General features: G+C 39.4%; 1 protein-coding gene across 1 annotated transcript in view; it reads left to right on the top strand.

Annotated features, from left to right (window-relative positions):
- Positions 1-21,814, top strand: part of plxnd1 (plexin D1) — a 223,506-nt gene that overhangs the window by 8,328 nt on the left and 193,364 nt on the right. The window lies entirely within an intron of this gene.

The raw sequence follows: 21,814 nt of genomic DNA, 5'->3' as shown, positions 1-21,814 counted from the left end.
GAATTTTCTTAGCAAGGTTTGTTCAGAGCAACTTTGCCTTTGCCTTCCTCCTCTGTGACTTGCTCAGGATTACCCATTGGTTTTCCATGGCTGGACAAGGATTCAAACCCTGGTCTCTAGAATTGCAGCCCAACACTTGAGCTACTATAGCATCCTGGCTCATAATTTCTGATCTACTGATTACCTTTTGACTGAAAGGGGTGCGTTTGTTATGTCTGGATTAAGCTTCCTTCGTTTAGTCTATTATACAAGTCCCTTCTAAAGTTGCTACTATGGGAAGGATTCAGGCCAAGAATAGTTCGAAATGCCATTCCAAACAATTGGCCCAGAAGGATATCATATAATCATAGTGTTGGAAGAGACCTTGTGGGCCATCAAGTCCAACCCCCTGCCAAGAAGCAGGAAAATCGCATTCAATATCAGAGTTGATGATACTGAAAGTAACTTAAGACATTCAGCGGAATCAACAAGAATATGCTTTCCCTATCCATTTCACAGTGGAGATAATCCACTTAGGTGACAAAAGCAATATATGTACTGTAAGGAGGCCTGAATTCAAACTTGAATAGATCTAGATGACTATTGTCATTTGGAAATTTCTGTAGCCCTGAAAGAACTTTCAAGGGGGTTCTTCAGAGCCTCCATTGTTTTGCACTTTAAATGGTGGGCTTTTACATGTCTGTTGAAACTCTCCTTGATATGAATAAACATGAATAATACAATTGATCCAACTATAATTGAACTTTGAAGGTTAAAATGTTTCTAAAAATTTCCTTGGTATGAATAAATACAAATAATACAATTGGTCCATCCATAATTGAACTTTGAAGGTTAAAGCATTACTAATTTTTGTATTTGAATTGTTTGCCGAATCAGTGTGCATATGAATGTGTTTTTCTATTTTTTTAATAATAGCAAAGCATTTATGTTCTATTCTTTCTCAAGATAACATCTATAATTTTCCTTTTTCCCAGTTTTATCTTCACAACATTGTTAGACTGAGGTTTGGACCTAGGTCTCCTGTGTCCTAGCCTGTCAGTCTAACCACATTTGCTTTTTGTAATGATTAATCACTGTGTGTTTGCTGGAGCATGCCTTATGGGGATACAAAACCAATGGCCTGTATTTTTAGTTTGCAATTTAGCACACTCAAGCCATGTTCAAAGTCCCTAAGATAGTTCCTCCTAGGTATTGCAGCTGAGAATAGATTAGGCGTGGGTCTTAGAATTTCACTCTTCCCTCAGTGTTCCAAGGCACAGAAATGAGTAACATGTTAGAAGATCCAACATGTATTTATTTACTAATCCGGTTAGTAAATAGTAAACATATTCACATTATCACTAATTCAGAGGTGGTCATTTACACCTCTGTGGTTAAGTGTAGTGAGAGGTATGGAGTGAGAGAGAAAGTGAAAGGAAGTATGCAGATCCATATACTGTATACTGTATTGGATGGACAAGAAAGCACTACCATCTGAACAAAGCTTCCACTTTTGATTTGTTTTCCTCTGAAAGATTCCAAAAGCCACATAATTACGTAGGCCCTACCTCACACATGATCTTTGGGTGTATATTTTGTAAAGGAAAAGCATAGCTTTGTGTTATATCTAATATTGTAGGTTAATGTAGGCTACAAATATTGTAGGCTACCTCAGTATCTGCTGGAGTTTTGTGCCGTATATATAATGGCAAAATCGAGGTTTGCTTTTTGAAATTTAAAAAAATCCTTCCAAGCCATCGATGATTGAATTCATGGATGCAGAATCCATGGAGGAACAGCTATATATGCTTCTAGCAACACATGGAATTTCTTTTAGAAAAATGGGGAAAACAGAATGAGTTCAATGATGATCCTTCCCCACAAAGTTTATATTCACACAGTATCATTTACCAATCCTAGATACATTGTGAAAGTCCGTTGGGTTTCATTACAGTTTACCATGAAGCCAAATACTGAGTGGTTTTAAGCACACACATACATGGAAAAAAAATTATCCCCCACCCCGTTGTTTCTCAAGAAGTGTCTTTCTTCCCATGTTCTCTGTCCAAGTGGACAAGTGGTGACTCAGTTTTGTTTTCCCCTTTCCCCTCCCACTTTTGGTTATTTCTCATTGAGCAGAGACTGTGAGGAGGCAGCTCTGAAAATGTGTGTTTGGTTATCCTTGCTCCTTCTTCCCACATCCCCTGGCCATTGCATTCCTGGGTGTGTAAAGTTCAGGGTGAAGACACATCAACTGCCTCATTTTACTGCTTTTGAGGTGAAAGTTTGCTATTACAATGTATTACTAAGTGGACATAATGGCTAGTAACAGCTAGATACGTCTACTTTCTTTTTCTTTTGAAAAGTTAACATCTAATCACAGCAGGATTTCTTTTATTCCTCATCTGGGAAGGATACGCAACCCACTTCTATCAGGGATCATAAACCATCTGTTTGATTTCACAGGCAAGATAGATCACAAAAGTTTAGTCCGCTCTCTTTCTCCCTTCAACAGGCAACGTCAGTAAGGTTTGCTCTGTTATCCAAATGCATTTGGCATGGCAGCTTTCAATGCTGTGCTTATTGCAGTAATTCATAGATAAGCTTTAATAAGGATCAAGTATGGGTTTTAAGCACCCAAAGCCAAGATATTGGTAATTAGATGGTGATTCAGTTAATTCCTTAAGGGTGAATACACTAAGTATGCTCACATATGCAATCACATGTTCCACTGCAACTGATTTATGTAGGCTAAGATTCTGATTTTTGCGGTGGCTAAACCACTAGTTAGAGTCAGGTTTCAAGTTCTTTGTAGGATAAAGCATAGCTTTTTTAAATATTGAAAAGAACCTAAAAAGAAGTTTTATAGTGATTCTTGACATCTGATGTTTAATTTTACAGTATTAACTTCTGTATCAAATAATTATGAATATGTTTAAAGAGGCTGGTTTTCCTTAAATGGACTTAATGATGTGCAATGGGTCCTCTATCTGTGGAGTTTGGTTCCAGGACTGTCTCTGAATAACAAAATCCATGGATATTCAAGTCCCAATATATGCAGTGGCATAGTAAAATGGTAGTTAAAGGTAAAGGTTTTCCCCTGACATTAAGTCTAGTCGTGTCCGACTCTGGGGGTTGATGTTCATCTCCATTTCTAAGCCAAAGAGCTGGAGTTGTCCATAGACACCTCCAAGGTCATGTGGCTGGCATGACTGCATGGAGTGCCATTACCTTCCCACTGGAGCGGTACCCATTAATCTACTCACATTTGCATGTTTTAAAACTGCTTGGTTAGTAGAAGCTGGGGCTAACAGCGGGAGCTTACCCCGCTCCCTGGATTCAAACCGCTGACCTTTCAGTCAACAACTTCAGTAGCTCAGTGATTCAATCCGCTGCGCCACCGGAGGCTCCTAGTAAAATGGCATTCTTTTTATAAAACAGCAAAATCAGGTTGTGCTTTTTGGATTTTCTTTTTTATCAAATATTTCCAAGCCATTGATATTTGAAGCCATTGGTGCAAGATCCATGGATATGGCCAGCTATATTTCTATGGTCTCATTATACCCTGTGAAATAAAGATAAATGTTTGATGTTTGATATTACATATGATTGGGAATGAGGGCAAAAAGATACGAAAATGTCAAGACGAAGGATACTGTGTGCATATAAACTATACATGCAACTCATTTTAACGAAGAATTTTTCTCTAAAGCTAAAAGTTCAATTTGTACTTTAGGTTCCCAGCATTCCAAAAAAACAATCTGCCATTTCATCCCAAAGCTTTTAAAAAGAGGAAATAGGGGGGAAAATAACATGCACACAGTGGTAGCTTCTCTCCTTAAAAGTATTATTTCCAGACTATCTTATGAACTTTGTGCAGTTTAAGGAGTACTGTGGGGAAACTCTGAAAGAGAGATTCTGGGGGGAAATAGCATGTTTATGTTGTGTTTTTGTAGATATTACTCACCACTTTTTTACTCTCAATAGAGCACTCCATTTCCCCTTGACCATTCTGCTGCATTTTCATGCTGGCTGCGGAAGAATGGCTTTTGCTTCCTCTGTAATTGGTACAAAGAAGCCGAGTGGGCTGATGAGGAAACAGACCTTTCTTTTTTGTGCTTTGCAGGGCTGCTTGGCTTCCATACTAGTTATAAAGGAAGTAAAGTCTACCCCCTGCCTGTGACCAATGTGGAAACCAAGGGTGCATCTATGTTGTCAAATTAATGCAGTTTGACTTTGACCACCACAGCTGAATGCTATGGAATCATGGGAGTTGTCGTTTTGTAATCGTTTTGTCGTTTTGATGGTGCCCCACTAAACTACAGTTCCCAGAATCCCATAGTATTGAGATATGACAATTAAAGTTAAGTCAAACTGTAATTATACAGTGTAGATGCAATCCAAGTCAATTAGCTAAAGGGAGATATTGTGGTCTATCCCTTTGCTATCTGTTGCTGAATGCAGGAGAACAGATATCACTTCCTCCATGGTCAACACCGAAGTGGAATGAGCTCTCAAAGGAGATACTTCTTTCTCATGTTCTCACTTGTCTGGAAAGAGCTGGATGCATGGGTTTCCCAATCACCAGTGGATCACCATTAGATACATGGTTAAATAAAATATGTTTAAGATGATTTCACTAGCACTTTATTATATGGGCCCATTTTTTCAGTGTGTCCAACATTGAAACTACCTCACTTTATTTTCCGTTCTTCCAAAATGATTTCTAATAATGTGCTATAAGTACTCCCATAGTCACCTTGTTGTTCTTAATTGCTGTCAAGTCACTTTTGACTTAAAGCGACCCCATGGTTCAGAGATCTCCAAGTCACCCTATCCTCAGCAATCCTTCTTCGGTTTTGATTTAGTCTTAACTATCTGCAATGTGGTCTTTCTGTTTTCCAGCTTCCTTCTATTTTACTATCAGTAAATATTATCTTTTCTGGTGAGCCATATCTTTTCATAATATGGTTAAAGTACTCTCATCTCATGACTTTCAGAGGGAATTCAGGCTCGATTTGGACTAGAACCTATTTACGGTATTTGTCTTTTTTCATGTTATTCATAGAACTCTCATCCAGGACCACAATACAAATGAGTTGATTTTCTTCATATTGGGTTTCTTCGACCTTCATAACCATACATAGAAAATGGAAATATGTTGGCATGGTCACTCCTAACCTTATGTATTCGATGTGCTTGATGAAAAGGGGCTATTTTTGATGTATCTGTTTCCTGCCCTTTCTTCAAGGAATTCTCATATCTACTTAGATACATTTGCTTCTTTCTCTCATGCTATCCTCACAATCGTAATGCGAGGTAAATTAGAAAGACAGAGACCCAGAGACATTGAGGCCTCATCTACACTGCCATATAATCAATTTCTGAATCAAGATTATCTGCTTTGAACTGGATTATATGAATTTACAATGCCTGTAATCCAAAGAAGATAATCTGGATTCAATCTGGATTATATGGCAGTGTAGATGACGCCTCAGTAAGTGGCCAAGGAGCAGTTAGAATTCAGGACTTTCTGTTCTTATTGCATATCCTTGTTTATTACTTTAACTCCCAGTTTCTGAACCATCTTATTTTTAGTGCTTTTTGTAAACAGACACTACACATGGTAATTCAATGGTATTAACTGCTTTTAAGTAGTCTGACTCAAGCCCCTTCTACACTGCTATATAATCCAGATTATCAAAGCAGGCAATGTACATTATCAACTTTGAACTGGATTATATGAGTCTACACTGCCATATAATCCAATTCAAGGAAAATAATCAGGATTTTATATGGCAGTGTACTTTTACTTAGGCGATCCCTCGTTGTCCGAGTATGATTGCCTTCCAAGTGTGGTGTTCTGGTGGTGGATACAGAAGTCACTGTGGAGCCCTATTTTTGACCCGCATGTTCTTCCACAGTGGGGACATCAGTTTCCAGGTGGAAGGTGGTCCCGATCAGGGTTGGCTTGACATGCCTTCCTCTTGGCACATTTCTCCCTTTCGCCCTCCATTCATGCTTCTTCAAATTCCACAGCACTGCTGGTCACATATGGCTGTGTAGAAGGGGCCTCAGTACCATAGATTGCTTAGAAGCCACCCTTCAGATGTTTGAATTATGGATATATAACTATTTTCTCCCAAGATACCTTCTCAGGATGTTTGAAGGGATCAGCCATTTTTTCCCCAGAAGGAGCAAATCGATCTTTCTAAACTTTGAGCAACTCAACTCATCTGTGGCTGGGCCTATAATGACACAACCACAGACTTAACATACCACAGTTTTGCAACCACATCCTACAAGGAAGCCACTTGGACTTGGCCCATCAAGCATGGATTTCATATGCGGAAAGCAAGAGCAAATTCACAGCCCTGCTCTCTACTTATTGTAGTGTAGCATGACATATAGAAGTGGTGTTTGATTCTGAATTATAACACCTTGAAGGGTCAGACTAAACATGATATAAGTATATTATTTAGGAATCAGTACAATAAAGATGTTTTTCCCTAACAAATACACACACATTTGTTTTTCCATTGTAAACAGGTGTCTCACCAAACTGCAACTCCCAGGACACAGTTACATTGAGCCATGGCCATTAAATTAGCCTCAAACTGCAATAATCCTACAGTGTAGATGTGCCTTAAGACTATACTCTTTTGTAATTCCTTGAAATAAGAAGTGGCATCTCTGGCTATTTTAGTTTATGAAGTTTTTACAAACTGTGTTTAAGTTTTTTTTAAAAATAATGTTTTTGCCTGTTTTATCTGTATGTTTTTAATGTTTTAAATAGTGTTTTCATCTGCTCTGCATTTCCTGGAGAGTCCTTGGAGGCTGAAACATGATGAACATATCTTCAAACAATTCCATAAATTCTGCTGATTTTTGCTGGCTTTTGCAGCTGGTTTTTGCTTTTTAAAAAAAAAAAAAAGTAGCAGAAACCTTATTAGCAACTGCATGTAATGTGTAGTTTGGCCCTGAGTCTAAAGCCCAAATCAAAGAATGGAGTGTATGGAATGATTAAATTGGGTATATGTGTAAGCTTTTATGATTAGCTGATTATCTTCAGGAGAAATATTTTAAAGCTCAAGAATGACTAAAGGCAATCCTGAAGTAATATGGGCCATACGTTTTTAGTTGAACTTAGAGCCCCAAGGCTGCTTTTTAAAGCAACTTATTTGAAAGTAGGTTCCATGGATATTAATGGGACATATTTCCAAGTCAATGTGTTTAGGCATGGAATAGATGCTACTTTGAAAATAACACCCGTAAAATTTAATAGATATAAAAAATAACTCTGTATCTCATCTAGTTTTCATAGCAATTAGAAATTATTTAACAATTACACAGTTTCATATTGTATTCAGCACCTGGCAGGATCATATTATTAGGTACTATAAAGGTACAGGAAAAGTTAGCCAGAATCATTAAGGGGCTATAGGTGTGAGGAATGGTTAGATTATCTGTGTTTTTTAGTTTTAGACAGAGGTTTATAAAATTATACATGATAGAACATGAATGGATAAGAAGTAATCCAAGACTATCCAGTGAAGGTGAATGGGAGATTGTTGACAGAAAATGAAATGTTTCTCCATGCTTCACACAGTTCAGATATGGAATTAGTTGCCATAAATTGTAATGGTGGATACCAACGTGGGATTCATCCACACTGTAGATTTTACACCATTTTACCTGCCATGACTCAATGCTATGAAATCTTGGTACAGTAGAGTCTCACTAATCCAACACTCGCTTATCCAACATTCTGGATTATCCAACACATTTTTGTAGTCAATGTTTGTAATACATCATGATATTTTGGTGCTAAATTCGTAAATACAGTAATTACTACATAGCATTACTGCGTATTGAACTACTTTTTACGTCAAATTCGTTGTATAACATGATGTTTTGGTGCTTAATTTGTAAAATCATAACCTAATTTGATGTTTAATAGGCTTTTCCTTAATGCCTCCTTATTATCCAACATATTCACTTATCCAACATTCTGTTGGCCCGTTTATGTTGGATAAGTGAGACTCTACTGTATTTGTAGTTTGGTGAGGCACCAACACCTTAGCAAAGAAGGCTAAAGACTTTGTAAAACTACAACTCCCATGATTTCTTAACAGACATAGATGGGTGAAAAAGAGATCTATCTGGACAATTTTATTAAACATAAGGATTGCAGCAGTTACTCGGTGCACTTATTATATACCGCATCAAAGAACAGATCTATTATCCTTCTGAATACCAGTTACTATTTATTTATCGTGTCAGAAGTGAATTGAGAATACAGTTATAATGTATAGAAAAAACACAAAGATTAAAACTTGGCATTATACTAAATTTCCTTTGACCAGAAGCTGGCTACTTGAAGTGCCTCTGGTGTCGCTGTAAGAAGGTCCTCCATTGTGCATGTGATAGGGCTCAGGCTGCATTGTAGTAAGTGGTCTGTGGTTTGCTCTTCTCCACACTCGCATGCCGTGTAGCCCAATTTCGTAAGGTTAGCTCTGCATCTCGTGGCGCCAGTCTGTTCAGCGCCTTCCAACTCATGTCACCCAGTCTTTTGTGTGCCTAGGAACGAGTTTCTCATCTGGTATCAGCCACTGATTGAGGTTCCGGGTTTTCACCCATCACTTTCGGACTCTCATTTTCGGAGGTGTTCCTGCGAGTATCTCTGTAGATCTTAGGAAGCTATTTTTTTTATTTAAGGCCTTGGTTTGCTGGCTGATGTCCAAACAGATGATGGTCCGGAGATGTCAATAATACCAGTTACTGAGAAACATGTTCAGTTGGAGCAGTGTTTCTCAACCTGGGGGTTGAGACCCCTGGGGGGTGGGGTCACGAGGAGGTGTCAGAGAGGTTGCCAAAGACCATCAGAAAATACATAATTCTGATGATCTTAGGAACCCCTTTGGCAGAGAAGGCTGAGGATCACTCTACTTATCCTTCTCTTCCTTTTTGGAAACAAATGGCAAATCTTCCCAAATTTGTGCCAAATTTGGTCCAGATCCATCATTGTTTGAGTTCACAGTGCTCTCCAGATGTAAGTGAACTACATTTCTCCTAAATCACTGTCAGTTCCTCCCAATTTCTGTTGGTCATGGGGGTTCTGTGTGGGAAGTTTGGCTCAATTCTATTTTTGGTGGGGTTCAAGGGGCTTTTTGATTGTAGGTGAACTATAAATCCCAGCAACTACAACTCCCAAATGTCAAGGTCTATTTTCCCCAAACCTGACCAGTGTTCACATTTGGGCATATTGAGTATTCATGCCAAGTTTGGTCCAAACCCATCATTGTTTTGAGTCCACAGTGCTCTATGGACTACAACTCCAAAATTCGAGGTCAGTGCCTACCAAACCCTTCCAGTATTTTCTGTTGGTTATGGGAGTTCTGTGTGCCAAGTTTGGTTCAATTTCATCATTGGTGGAGTTCAAAATGCTCTTTGATTGTAGGTTAACTATTAATCTCAGCAACTACAACACCCAAATGACCAAATCATTCCCCGCCCCCCCAACCCCACCAGTATTCAAATTTGGGTGTATTGGGTATTTGTGCCAAATTTGGTCCAGTGATTGAAAACACATCCTGCATATCAGATATTTACATCATAATTCATAAAAGTAGCAATATTACAGTTATGAAGTAGTAATGAAAATAATTTTATGGTTGGGGGTTACCACAACATGAGGAACTGTATTAAGGGGTCGCAGCATTAGGAAGGTTGAGAACCACTGGTTTGGAGACTTTTGCCAGAGGCAACAAGGTGCTAAGTGAGGTAGACCTTGGATCTGATCTGGCAGGGTTCTTCATATATCTAGAGCTGTATGATTTTGTCCTTGTTCTCTTTATTGTTATGGTATTACATTGTTTAAATTCAATTCTTTTTTTAAAAAAAATGTTCAAATAGCTGTTCTGTGGAAAAGTATGTAACATTCAGTAAATAATCTAGAAACAACTACAAAAATGAACTGTTTAAGAGACTCAAGGTCATGAGTCAGAGTGAATGTTAATTAAAATCCTGAGAAAAGCATTTTGTGGCGGTAAGCAAATATTTACTGAGGCTGCCTTGTAGAAGTTCTCATCAGTCCATGAATTCACAGTGTGCATCCTCCTGAACATGTTGTCTGCTATCAGAATTCTGAACATTTGAGTAATATTGTTGTTGTGTACCTTCGAGTTGTTTCAGGCATATGTGATCCTGTCACAGAGGTTTCTTGGCATGGTTTGTTCAGAAGGGGTTTGCCTTCCTCTGAGGCTGAAAGAGTCTGCCCAAGCTCACACAGGGAATGTTTATGGTTGAATGGGGATTTGCACCCTGGTCTTCAGAGATGTGAAGTGCATCTATGCTGTATAATTAATGCAGTTTGACATTATTTAAACTGGCATGGCTCAGTACTGTGGATTTATGGGAGTTGTAGTTTGATGGGACACTAGCACTCTTTGGCAGAGGAGGCTAAAAACCTTGTAAAACTGCAGTTCCCTTGATTCCATAGCATTGAGCCGTGGCAGGTAAAATGATGTCAAACGGCATCAATTTTACAGTGTTGCTGCACTTGTAATCTAGTACTCAAACACCATGTTGGCTCCATTTGCTGGACCTGGTCCTGTGAAAAACTACTATCCAGACCTCTGTGTTTGCTGGCATAGTACAGGACACAAAGATAGACCTATTTATTTGACTGTAAATAGAGAAACAAACTGATACCAAGAGAAGCCACTTTTCTTATCCTGAGACATTCTGCTGTGGTTTCAGGACTTTGGAAGTGCTCTCCAGGGACCAAGTGGCCCATTACTAGCTCAGTGAGCCTCAAATTCTCCCTGTCTTTTTCTCTTTTTTCCCTTATACAAAAAAGATCATTGATAGTGCACTTTTATTTGGTGCCAGAGTCCCATAGTGCTGAGTGCTGGGCTCTGCTGCGTCTGAACAGCAGAGCACAGATCAGGCAGCGCATGGAAATTACCTACTACTGAGCAGTGTCATTGAAGGTGGTGGAAGCATTTTGGAGGAAGAGCTTTGAAGTTTAGACCCAATGCTAGCAAGGGCTTTTACAAAATATTCGTTCTTTGCGTGCTCTGATTTTCGAATCTGTTAAAATAGCCATATTATTATTTCCAAGCATGCCTCAGTGGGTGAAAAACGTATTTTGAAAGTCCTTCGATAATTTTGGGTTGAGGAATTTAAAATACCCAGTGTGGAACAGGCTATTGTTTGCTTTTGCTTAACATTTTTGTATGTCTCATTAATTTGAATTTCTAAGTCTTTGAATGTTGACCATGTTCTCTTGAAGCCTTTGTCTGCTATTCTTTTGGAAAGAAACCTTTTCTTTCCCTCTCCTCATTTTTCTTTAGGATCATGATTAACAGAGTTAGGCTGGATCTACACTGCCCTATATCTCAGGATGTGACCCCAGTTTATCTTCTTATCTCATATTATCTGGCAATGTAGATTTATATAGTCCAGTCCAAAGTGCATAATCTGGGATCAGATCTAGGGATATAGGGCAGTGTAGATCCAGCATTAGATCTCTGTCAGCATTTTTTCTCCAGTCTTCCATTTCTGCCCCCATGTTGACAATATTCCCACATTGGGCAGCTGGCTATAGTTTTGCATTTGGGATATTGTACTCCTCCTCCGCCCCGGTGGCGGAGTGTGTAAAAGCACTGAGCTGGAGACGGAAAGGTCCCAGGTTCAAGCCCCGGGAGCGGCGGGAGCGGCCGCTGTTAGCTCCAGCTCCTGCCAATCTAGCAGTTCGAAAACATGCCAATGTGAGTAGATCAATAGGTACCGCTCCGGTGGGAAGGTAACGGTGCTCCATGCAGTCATGCCGGCCACATGACCTTGGAGGCATCTATGGACAACCCCGGCTCTTCGGCTTAGAAATGGAGATGAGCACCAACCCCCAGAGTCAGACATGACTGGACTTAACGTCAGGGGAAAACCTTTACCTACCTACTCCTCCTGAACCTACAGTATACACTTTATTTTGTTTAAAATAGTTACATCAGGATATGCAAAATGAGGTAAGGGAAACTGAATCTACACTGTCATACACTATCTGGTTTGAATTGGATTATATGTGCCTACACTGTCATATAATCCAGTTCAAAGCAAATAGTGTGGATTTTGTATGGCAGTGTAGGGCTGGACCTACACTGTCCTATATTCCAGCATCTGATCCCAGATTATGTACTTTGAACTGGATTATATGAATATACACTGCCAGATAATCTGGGATCCACAGATAATCTAGGATCAGATCCTGGGATATAGGGCAGTGTAGATCCAGCCTTGATCTAGCTCAGTGGCTCTCAACCTGTGGGTGCCCAAGTGTTTTGGCCTACAACTCCCAGAAATTCAAGCCAGTTTACCAACTGTTAGGATTTCAGGAACTTGAAGGCCAAGACATCTGGAGACCCACAAGTTGAGAAGCACTGAAGGTCCTCCTACACTGCCATATAATCCAGGTTATTAAAGGAGATCATCCACATTATCTGCTTTGAACTGGATTATATCAGTCTACACTCCCAGATAATCCAGTTCAAATCAGATAATTTTGATTTTATATGGCAGTGTAGAAGGAGTCTGAGTTACATGTGAGTCATTATGGTATAGACATTGCACAATTGCACTGGGTGAGTTCTGTGTTTGACTTTTCTTTATCACATGTTGTGACTCTCTTCTTGTTGCACTGCATTTCCATCATTATGGGATCACATCTTTTTACTCATTATTGCCTCCAATATTTTATCTGTTCAGCTATTGTTTCTGGTGCAATTGCTTTGTTCTGGCGCAGTTCCAATAATCGGACCCTCATGTGGTGTGAGTGGCCATGGTTCTCTCCTCCCTCTCCTTATCCCCAGTGAGGGTGAAGGCACATTGTTTTACTTTGTTCCCTGGTTGCTGTGTTCTAATTTGCTTTGTCGTAATCGTAATTGTGAAATTGCACAGCCATGGGAGGGTCACCAGCAGACTGCAATTATACAATTAGAGCCCCATTTTCCAGTTGAAACGGTGCAATTGTGAAAAGAAAAATTGAACAATATGTGTGTACTCTTTAGAGCAGACACGGGGTCAAGTGAAGCAGTTCATAAGATTAATTGCAGGAAGGCACAAAGCTGAAGCACCACCCTAGCACTCTTGGAGAGAAGACACGAAAGTGATTATTTCCTTGCTGATACGTTTCCATTTGCTTAAGCAACACAATAGCTGCAAGACAACGAGATGATGTAACAAAGACCATGGCTTCCAGAGGCTCCACTGCTACCCCACCATTTTTTTTTTTGCCTTAATTGGCCAAATGCAATAGAGTTAGCAATTTCCTCTATAATTTCAGAATGTTTTTAGCAAAAGTGACACTGGGCTGGATCTCCACTGCCCTATATCCCAAGATCTAATCCCAGGTAATCTGGGACCAGTTCCTATGATGTAGGACAGTGTAGATCCAGCCTGGGTCTTGAAATAATCCATTAATGACACTCTTTTCCACTCAAATTTGTAACTAATTTGGGTGCAGATTTCTCATAGTCCTTTCTTCTGTTAACAATCAATTAGTGAGTGTAGTTTGTGTGTGGCCAGTTTATCCCTCCCTTAAGGATTTTGAAAGAAATCTCTGGCAGAAAAACTCCAGACTATTTCCAGTGCTCTGGCTGAGTAGGAAGGTTTTTAAAAGTATGTTTAAGCTCCTCTTAACCCCATCTTTTGATTCCTGGTTATTATTATTTTGCCATTTTTTGGGGTCAGAAGCAACTTAAGAAATTGCAAGTCATTTCTGGAGTGAGAGAATTGGCCATCTGCAAGGATGTTGCCCAGATGTTTGATGCTTTTACCATCATGTGGGAGGCTTCTTTCATGTCCCTGCATGGGGAGCTAGAGCTGACAGATGGGAACTCACCCAATTCCCCAGATTCAAACTGACAAACTTTCAGTCAGCAACCCTGCTGGCAAAAGGGTTTAACCCATTGTGCTACCGGGGGCTCCATTTTGCCATTATGCCATTATAACATTATAGTTTTTCCTACTGCCACACTGTCATAGTGCTATTTCTATTGCTAACCAATCATAAAGTAGGGGTGAGGTGAAATAGTTGGCAATTCTAAAGCCATTTAGTGTAATTGTATCTTAATTGCTTTTAGGGTATATGTTGTAATGTTTTACTCATGTTTTAGTTTACTATGTCTTAATGGATTGTTTTTTTATTATTTCCCTCTCGATACTTAATTTTTTGTTGTAAGTTTACTGTTGTTACTGTTCATTATCTTGTATTATTTTGATGTATTATTTTTATCTTGTATCATTTGAAACATTAAATGTTTGCTTTTTTGTTTTATGTCTGTAAACCGCTATGAGTCCCTTTGGGGAGAGGCGGAAATCTAGAAATAAAGTTTTATATTATTTTATTATGACACAGCAAACAAGATAGATATGCTGGATTTTGTATCACAAAATCACAAGTCGAACACTTCCCAAGTGTCTAGGACTGTGTGATGTATTTTCGGATGATGCGCGCAGATCCCAGTAGGGTGGCCTTTTGCAGTTGGCAGATCGTAATTTTGTCAGTGTCTATTGTTTCCAAATGTCTGCTGAGATCTTTTGGCACGGCACCCAGTGTGCCGATCACCACCGGGACCACCTGTACTGGTTTCTGCCAGAGTCTTTGAAGTTCAATTTTGAGGTCCTGATAGCGGCTGAGTTTTTTCTGTTGTTTTTCGTCAATGCGACTGTCACCTGGGATGGCAACATCAATGATCCAAATCTTTTTTTCCCCACAACTGTGATGTCTGGTGTGTTGTGGTCCAGAACTTTGTCAGTCTGGATTTGGAAGTCCCACAGTATCTTTGCGTGCTCATTTTCCAAGACTTTTGCAGGTTTGTGATCCCACCAGTTCTTTACTGCTGGGAGGTGGTACTTGAGGCACACGTTCCAATGAATCATTTGGGCCACATAATTGTGCCTCTGTTTGTAGTCTGTCTGTGCGATTTTCTTACAACAGCTGAGGATATGATCAATGGTTTCGTCAGTTTCCTTGCACAGTCTGCATTTTGGGTCATCAGCTGATTTTTCGATCTTGGCCTTAATTACATTTGTTCTGATGGCTTGCTCCTAGGCTGCAAGGATCAGGCCTTCTGTCTCCTTCTTCAGTGTCCCATTCGTGAGCCATAGCCAGGTCTTCTCCTTATCAGCCTTTCCTTCAATTTTGTCAAGGAACTTTCCATGCAATTATTACTAGCCAGCTGCGCCCGGGCTGTGGCGCCGCTGGCTAGTAACCAGCTGCAATAAATCACTACTGACTGAGAGGTCATGAGTTCGAAGCCCGGGTCGGGTTAAGCCCCCGACCATTAAATAGCCCAGCTTGCTGTTGACCTATGCAGCCCCGAAAGACAGTTGCATCTGTCAAGTAGGGAAATTTAGGTACGCTTTATGTGGGAGGCTAATTTATCTAATTTACAACATCATAAAAACTGCCAGCAAAATATGAGGGAAGGAATGAGGAAGTACAGCCACTAGTGGACAGTGAAGCAATAGCTCCCCCTGTGGCTGGAATCGTGAAGCTGGGGAAAAAAAGTTAAATGCCTCTGTGTCTGTCTATATATGTTGTTTGTCTTTTGGCATTGAATGTTTGCCATATATGTGTTCATTGTAATCCGCCCTGAGTCCCCTTCGGGGTGAGAAGGGCGGAATATAAATACTATAAATAAATAAATAAATAAATATTATTATTATTATTATTATTATTATTATTATTATTATTATATCATTAATGTAAATGGAGAAAACATGCAGATGATGCTTTCAAAGTACAAATGTGGGAATGGTCCAAGCAATGCACCCAGGCTAATAATGCATTTTAACCAAGGATGAGCCTTTTAATCCAGTTTTATCCCAGGTTAAAAAACACCTCCAAAGATCCAAATCTCTGAGGATGCTCTGGCAATGGAAATTACTATCTCAGATCACTATGCGCGATCCCAGATGGGAGTCTCCATAGCCACCTCATGCTCCCAGGGCTCAGGCAGGCCAAGAGATGGGATGGTGGTACCTCCCAAGCTTTCCTACACTCCCAATTTCTTGCAAAAATTATGGGGAATCAACCTTACCGTCACAGCAGACGATCCTCTTCCTGGTTCTCCATCATTTAGGATGCAATGGAGCATTGGAGAGGGGAGAGGGGCTTCCTGTTCCAAAGCTTCATTGAGTCCTCAGTGATGCAGAACCAGGAAGCAAACAGCCTGCAGCAACAGTAAGGGCGAAACAGGTGCAGGAAGGCTCGGAAGGCAGTGCCCGTGTCCGGCTTGTGTTGAACTAATGTCGGACAGTATGGGCTGCCCCCTGCTGCTGAGGCCACATAAGGCAGCCATTCTTGAACCTAATGTGGCTCAGAACTGGCATTTTTACTTAATACCACTCCGAGCCACATTATGTGGCTGTGTAGAAGTGCCCTTGGATTAATGTTGCCTTTTGTTTGGTTCAAAATAGCCATTTTCTGAGAAACTACAATAATACCCAGTTTCTGAATTACTGTTAGTAACAATGTCTGCACTGAAGTTATTGTGACTGGGTTGTGTGTCAGTACACATCTGGTGAACAGTCAGCTTGCCAGAAGTGTGCATTGCATGGGTTAGTTGTCTTTTGGAGATGTATTTAATGTGAAAACAGTGCATGGCCTGGCACTTGTACAGTCATGATCTAATAGCATATCATGGCTTCTCTCAATCACAGCCTTTTTGTGCCAAAAATTGTTATAGTCATTTAATAAACTATACCTGAAAGAAAAAGTATTGATAGTGCAGACTTGTCTACTCATGTAGCTCCAGGACTGGTTTTTTTTTTCTGTTTGCATTCCCAAATGCATTTACATGTGATTCCACAAACAAGCCTAATTGAGCAGATAGTCCTTTTTCTCAGTAACCATGCAGAGCTTTTTGCTTAGAATAATTTAGAAAATGTCATTTGTCAGCGGGAACATTTTAACATTGCCTCTGGATTTCCTGGCTCTTGTGGTTTGCTGTCAGACCCCAAATATCATTGGAAAATGGTGTTTTTGTGGTTCAGTGACTGGATGGCCAACAGCGACGTCTACAATAATGAGTTGTTAAGTAAAGTGTACTGCTTGGATAAATCAGATAAACATTTTGAGTATGTGTACGTTTGAATTTGGAACTGAACCTAGCCCAAGAAAATGTTCCCAGAGTAAAAGTTAAATCCACATGGGAATATGAAAGAGCATCTGCTTACTGTCCAAATATACTCAAGCCTCTCAACTAGATGGAGGTTTAAAAGAATTGTGTTACTTTGAAGTCCTAATTTATATTAATCCAGGAAATCAAAACATGAAAATGATTTTTTATCTCTTTCCTACTGAATTTCCATGAAAAAGAAAATGGAAATTTGCACTTAATTTAAACTTTGAGATTAAAGCATTAATTCCTGTGCAAATATGGGCGGCAATCTTAAAGATACTTACTGGGATTCAGTCTCAGTGGAGCTTATTTCTGTTCTCTAAATGTCATGACTTCAACCAAATTTCTGTTTTATCTTTAAAAAATGTGGCTAACATAGTTTCATATCACAATAAATATTGTAATACTTCCTTTGCAAACAAATAAATATCAGTACCTCTTGCAAGAAGGTACTTTTAGGTCTTAGTTTGGTTTGTTCAAATTACAGGAGACAAATGAAAGTTTAAGTCAAAGGCCTTAGAATAAAAAGGCAAAAATAAGTTTGAGTATTCTAATGGAGACTTTTATATGATAATAAGACACTGGTTTGTATTTCAAAGTAATTTTACAAAACCCAACATTGTCCACATAGGACAGGTGGATGTGATGCCTTTCATGTTGGATGGTTCTGGGTGCAAAAACCTTATTAAAAATATATTGTGTGTAAAATTACTCTCACACTATGTTTGTAAGGTATATATGAAACATAAATTAATGTTGTTTTTAGACCTGGACACTATCACCAAGATATCTCATTATTTTACTGTATTACACTTACTGTATTATTATATTGTAAGATTCCTCGAGTCTCCTAGGGAAAGGGGGTGGGATATACATAAACATTATTATTAATATTAATATTAATATTCTTATTTATATGCAAGTATTCTTAAATCTAGAACAAATTCTGAATTGCTGAATACTTCTGGTTCTCGGCATTTCAGGTAAGGGATAAATAATCTGTAGGCATTCTGGACCATGCCTGGACAAAAAGTTCGATCATACTGGGCCTATGTCAAACACAAGTACAGTATGAAGTTGTGTTTGCTGAGCAATGGATTCAAGTCTACTGCTTTACCATCTGTGAAGAAACAATCTGAGAGCAAATAAAGGAATGAAAAATCTCTTTAAAATGATCCCTTTCATAGGGAGACAAATAGAATTTATTGAAATACTTGGACAGAAAGAACATTTATATGAAACATATGTTTTGAAATGTTGGTGGACTTTGACAATGCGAAGCTTCTTGGAATTTCTGGAGCTCTGGCTTCAGAAAAGACTGACCTGAAGTCAGTAAGTACATTTTTTTGTGTGACCCACAGATCACAAAGCAGATAATATTGCTCTTGATAACTTTCTTTCAGTATGTGTGTTCTGCCCACAGAGAATTTCCTTTTGCAAAGTGATTGTAATTCATCGCACATCAGAATCTTAATCAGCAATGGAAACCCATTGGAAGCAAGCCCTGAGAGAACTATTTTCATAGGGCAAGGGAAGCAAGAATAAATGTCAGGGAGACATGATAAATGATAAAACACACTCAACCCTGGACCCCTTCCCTTACTTTAAATCATTGTAGTCTTAACTATTAGCTGTAAAGACAGATTTAGACCTTGGGAGATTTCCATCTTCTCTGCCTCTTCTCCAACCTCTATCAGGCTAAGAATAAACTGGACACATGCAGGGACAGTCAGGGTCTTGCTGTCAGTTCATGCCAAAAGGGGAAAAAACATCTCTTGGAGATCGTTCGGCCAGGAATAGCTCAGTTTCTGCTTTGAGAGAGGAAATGGTGGTGGGAAAACAAGAAGTATGTGTGAATGTGGGCAAACAAGCTTGGGATATTTTACAGTTTTAGAGTTTGCGGAAAGAGTTTTTTTCCTTTTAGAAACCTGCTCTTCTGGCATAATTTAAAGGGGGTGTTGGACAACCTCAAAGGGTCTGTGGGCCATTTCTCTTCTCATCCACTACTCCTTTGTGTACACCCCACTCTGTGTGAAAGGAAGCCCATGTCCTTTAAAAAAAGATTTTGTTGTTGAAATAAAACATGACTTGAAGAAGAAAGAGGCTTCTGGGAGTATGACTTTTTCCCAAATTTTGGAAGAAATGAGTTTTAGAAAACAGCAATACAGTAAGTTGTTCAGAAATGTAACCACATCTGCAGTTTTATTTATCCATACCTAGGATTAATTTATGCTCTATAGGAACTTAATAGTCCTCCAGGTGACTAATGATATGTTCCCCCAGAATTTACCATAGAGTAGAGTTGGCAGATGTAGCATATTCTTAGAGTGGATAGCTATCTAAGAATGTCTAGGTCCTACTGCACAATTCTAGGATGTGTTGGGACTGGAAGTGAAATAATTATCCATGGTTTCATGTAATTACATCCTGACTGGAAAGCTGGACTACTGCGCTACTGAACTCAGAGGCTCCCTCATGAAAATAATCAGAGGTAGAGATGCTGCAAGAATGGATAAGAGGTGTATATGCCCCACTGCATTAAAGCACATTATAACAGATGCCTATCACTTAAAAGGTTATTGCTCTTTAAATGAATGAAAGTTGCTTAAGACTTTTCATTCAATCTTTTTCATTTCACTGAGACCTGAATAAAAACTCCTGTGGACTATGTCCAAAATTTCTATAACTTTTACCAATTTAATACAGGACTGGTGTAGCTTAATTGTTTCCTCTAAATATTAATTGTAATATTTTTCAGATGATCCATTAACATATTTTTGTAACTTCCCACATTTCAACTCCCGGATAACCTTTTCTGATATTCATAGACTCATAGAGTTGGAAGAGACCACATGGGTCATTCAGTTAAAGCACAACCAAAGCACCCCAACAGATGGCCATCCAGCCTCTGTTTAAAAGCTTCCAAAGCAGGAGCCTCCATTACATTTCAAGACAGAGAGTTCCATTGCTGAACAGCTCTTACAGTCAGGAAGATCTTTCTAATGTTCAGGTGGAATTTTCTTTCCTGTAATTTGAACCCATTGCTTCATTGAGTCCTGGTCTCCAGGGCAGCAGAATATAAGCCTTCTCCCTCTTCCCTATGACATCATTCCAAATATTTATACATAGCTATCATGTCACCTCTCAACCTTCTCTTCTGTAGGCTAAACTTACCCAGCTCTTAAGACCCTCCTCATAGGGCATGGTCTCCAGACCTTTGACCTCCTCTGGACACCTTCCAGCTTGTCAATATTGCTCTTGAATTGTGGTGCCCAGAATTGAACAGAATTGTTTAGATTTGCCCAGGCAGATCTAAACAAGACCACCAGATTTCATTTTTGGCCAGTGTTCATTAGTGTGGGCACACTTCAACAATTCTGGTGGTATAATTTCCCTGATGGCCCTTACCATCACATTCCTACTTATGTCAAAATCCATTGTTGCCATTACCTCCTCTGCATGTGCAAACCTAAACAATTCTGATGATGTAAAGCACACTTCCATATCAATTTCTACTATAGTAATTATCCTTCCAAATACAGCTTACATGAAGTTCTTTGCCAAAGTTCAGTAAGCACTGCCGCAGTTACAGCAGAGTCTTGAAATATTAAAGTAAAAAGTCTCATTCCAATGTCTTCAGGTGAGTTCAATAGCAGTCCAATTATACACATGACATCACTTACCTCTAGTAGCTGTTTTGTGATAAATATAACCCTTTCTGCTAGCAGATGGGGTGGGCTAAGAGAGGTTGCAAAGAGAACCTGAATGCACTGTTGTGCTCACTGCAAATCAATAGAGCATTGCAACTTTCTCTTAATAAATATAATCACTGTCTTCCTCACATTTTAATTTCAAAATTATTACAGTGCTAAAGATCAGATCAAACAGAATATAGATTTATTGTGTCTTCCTTATGAATAGAATAAATAAAAGTAACAAGTTGAGTATTCCTTACCAGAAATGCTTAGGACTAGAAGTATTTTGGATTTTGTTTAAATCTGGAATACCTGTACTTTCATATTCATATTTGTAATGAGTTATCTTGGAGAACTTAACAAGAAATTAATGTATGTTTTAAATATACCTTATCTACATAGCAGAGCCCCTGGTGGTGCAGTGGATTAAACCGCTGAGCTGCTGAACTTGCTGGCTGAAAGGTCGGTGGTTCAAATCCACGGAGTGGGGTTAGCTCCCGCTGTTAGCCTCAGCTTCTGCCAACCTAGCAGTTCGAAAACATGCAAATGTGAGTAGATCAATAGGTACTGTACTGCTCTGGTGGGAAGGTAACAGAGCTCCATGCAGTCATGCTGGCCACATGACCTTGGAGATGTCGACTGACAATGCCGGCTTAGAAATGGAGATGAGCACCAACCCCCAGAATCGGACACGACCAGACTTAATGTCAGGGGAAACCTTTTACCTATCTATCTACATTGCCTAAAGGTAATACACACACTCAGTAATTTTATAAACAACATTTTAAAAACACTTTGTGTATAAACCAAAGTTAGTGTTGGATGAGACGGGTGGAGTCAATCTCACCCAACTCTGTCCTCCCAGATACTCCATGCAGCACCAGCCAAGATCTGGAGGCGATGTTGCAGTAGTCTATAAAGACTCCATCCCCCTGACCAGGTGCCCCATCCCGC

The sequence above is a fragment of the Anolis carolinensis genome, chromosome 2, assembly GCF_035594765.1.
Source record: "Anolis carolinensis isolate JA03-04 chromosome 2, rAnoCar3.1.pri, whole genome shotgun sequence".
In the NCBI taxonomy this organism is placed as follows: Eukaryota; Metazoa; Chordata; class Lepidosauria; order Squamata; family Dactyloidae; genus Anolis; species Anolis carolinensis.
Note: the sequence above shows the minus strand (reverse complement) of the source record. Positions and strands in the feature narration are given on the sequence as shown.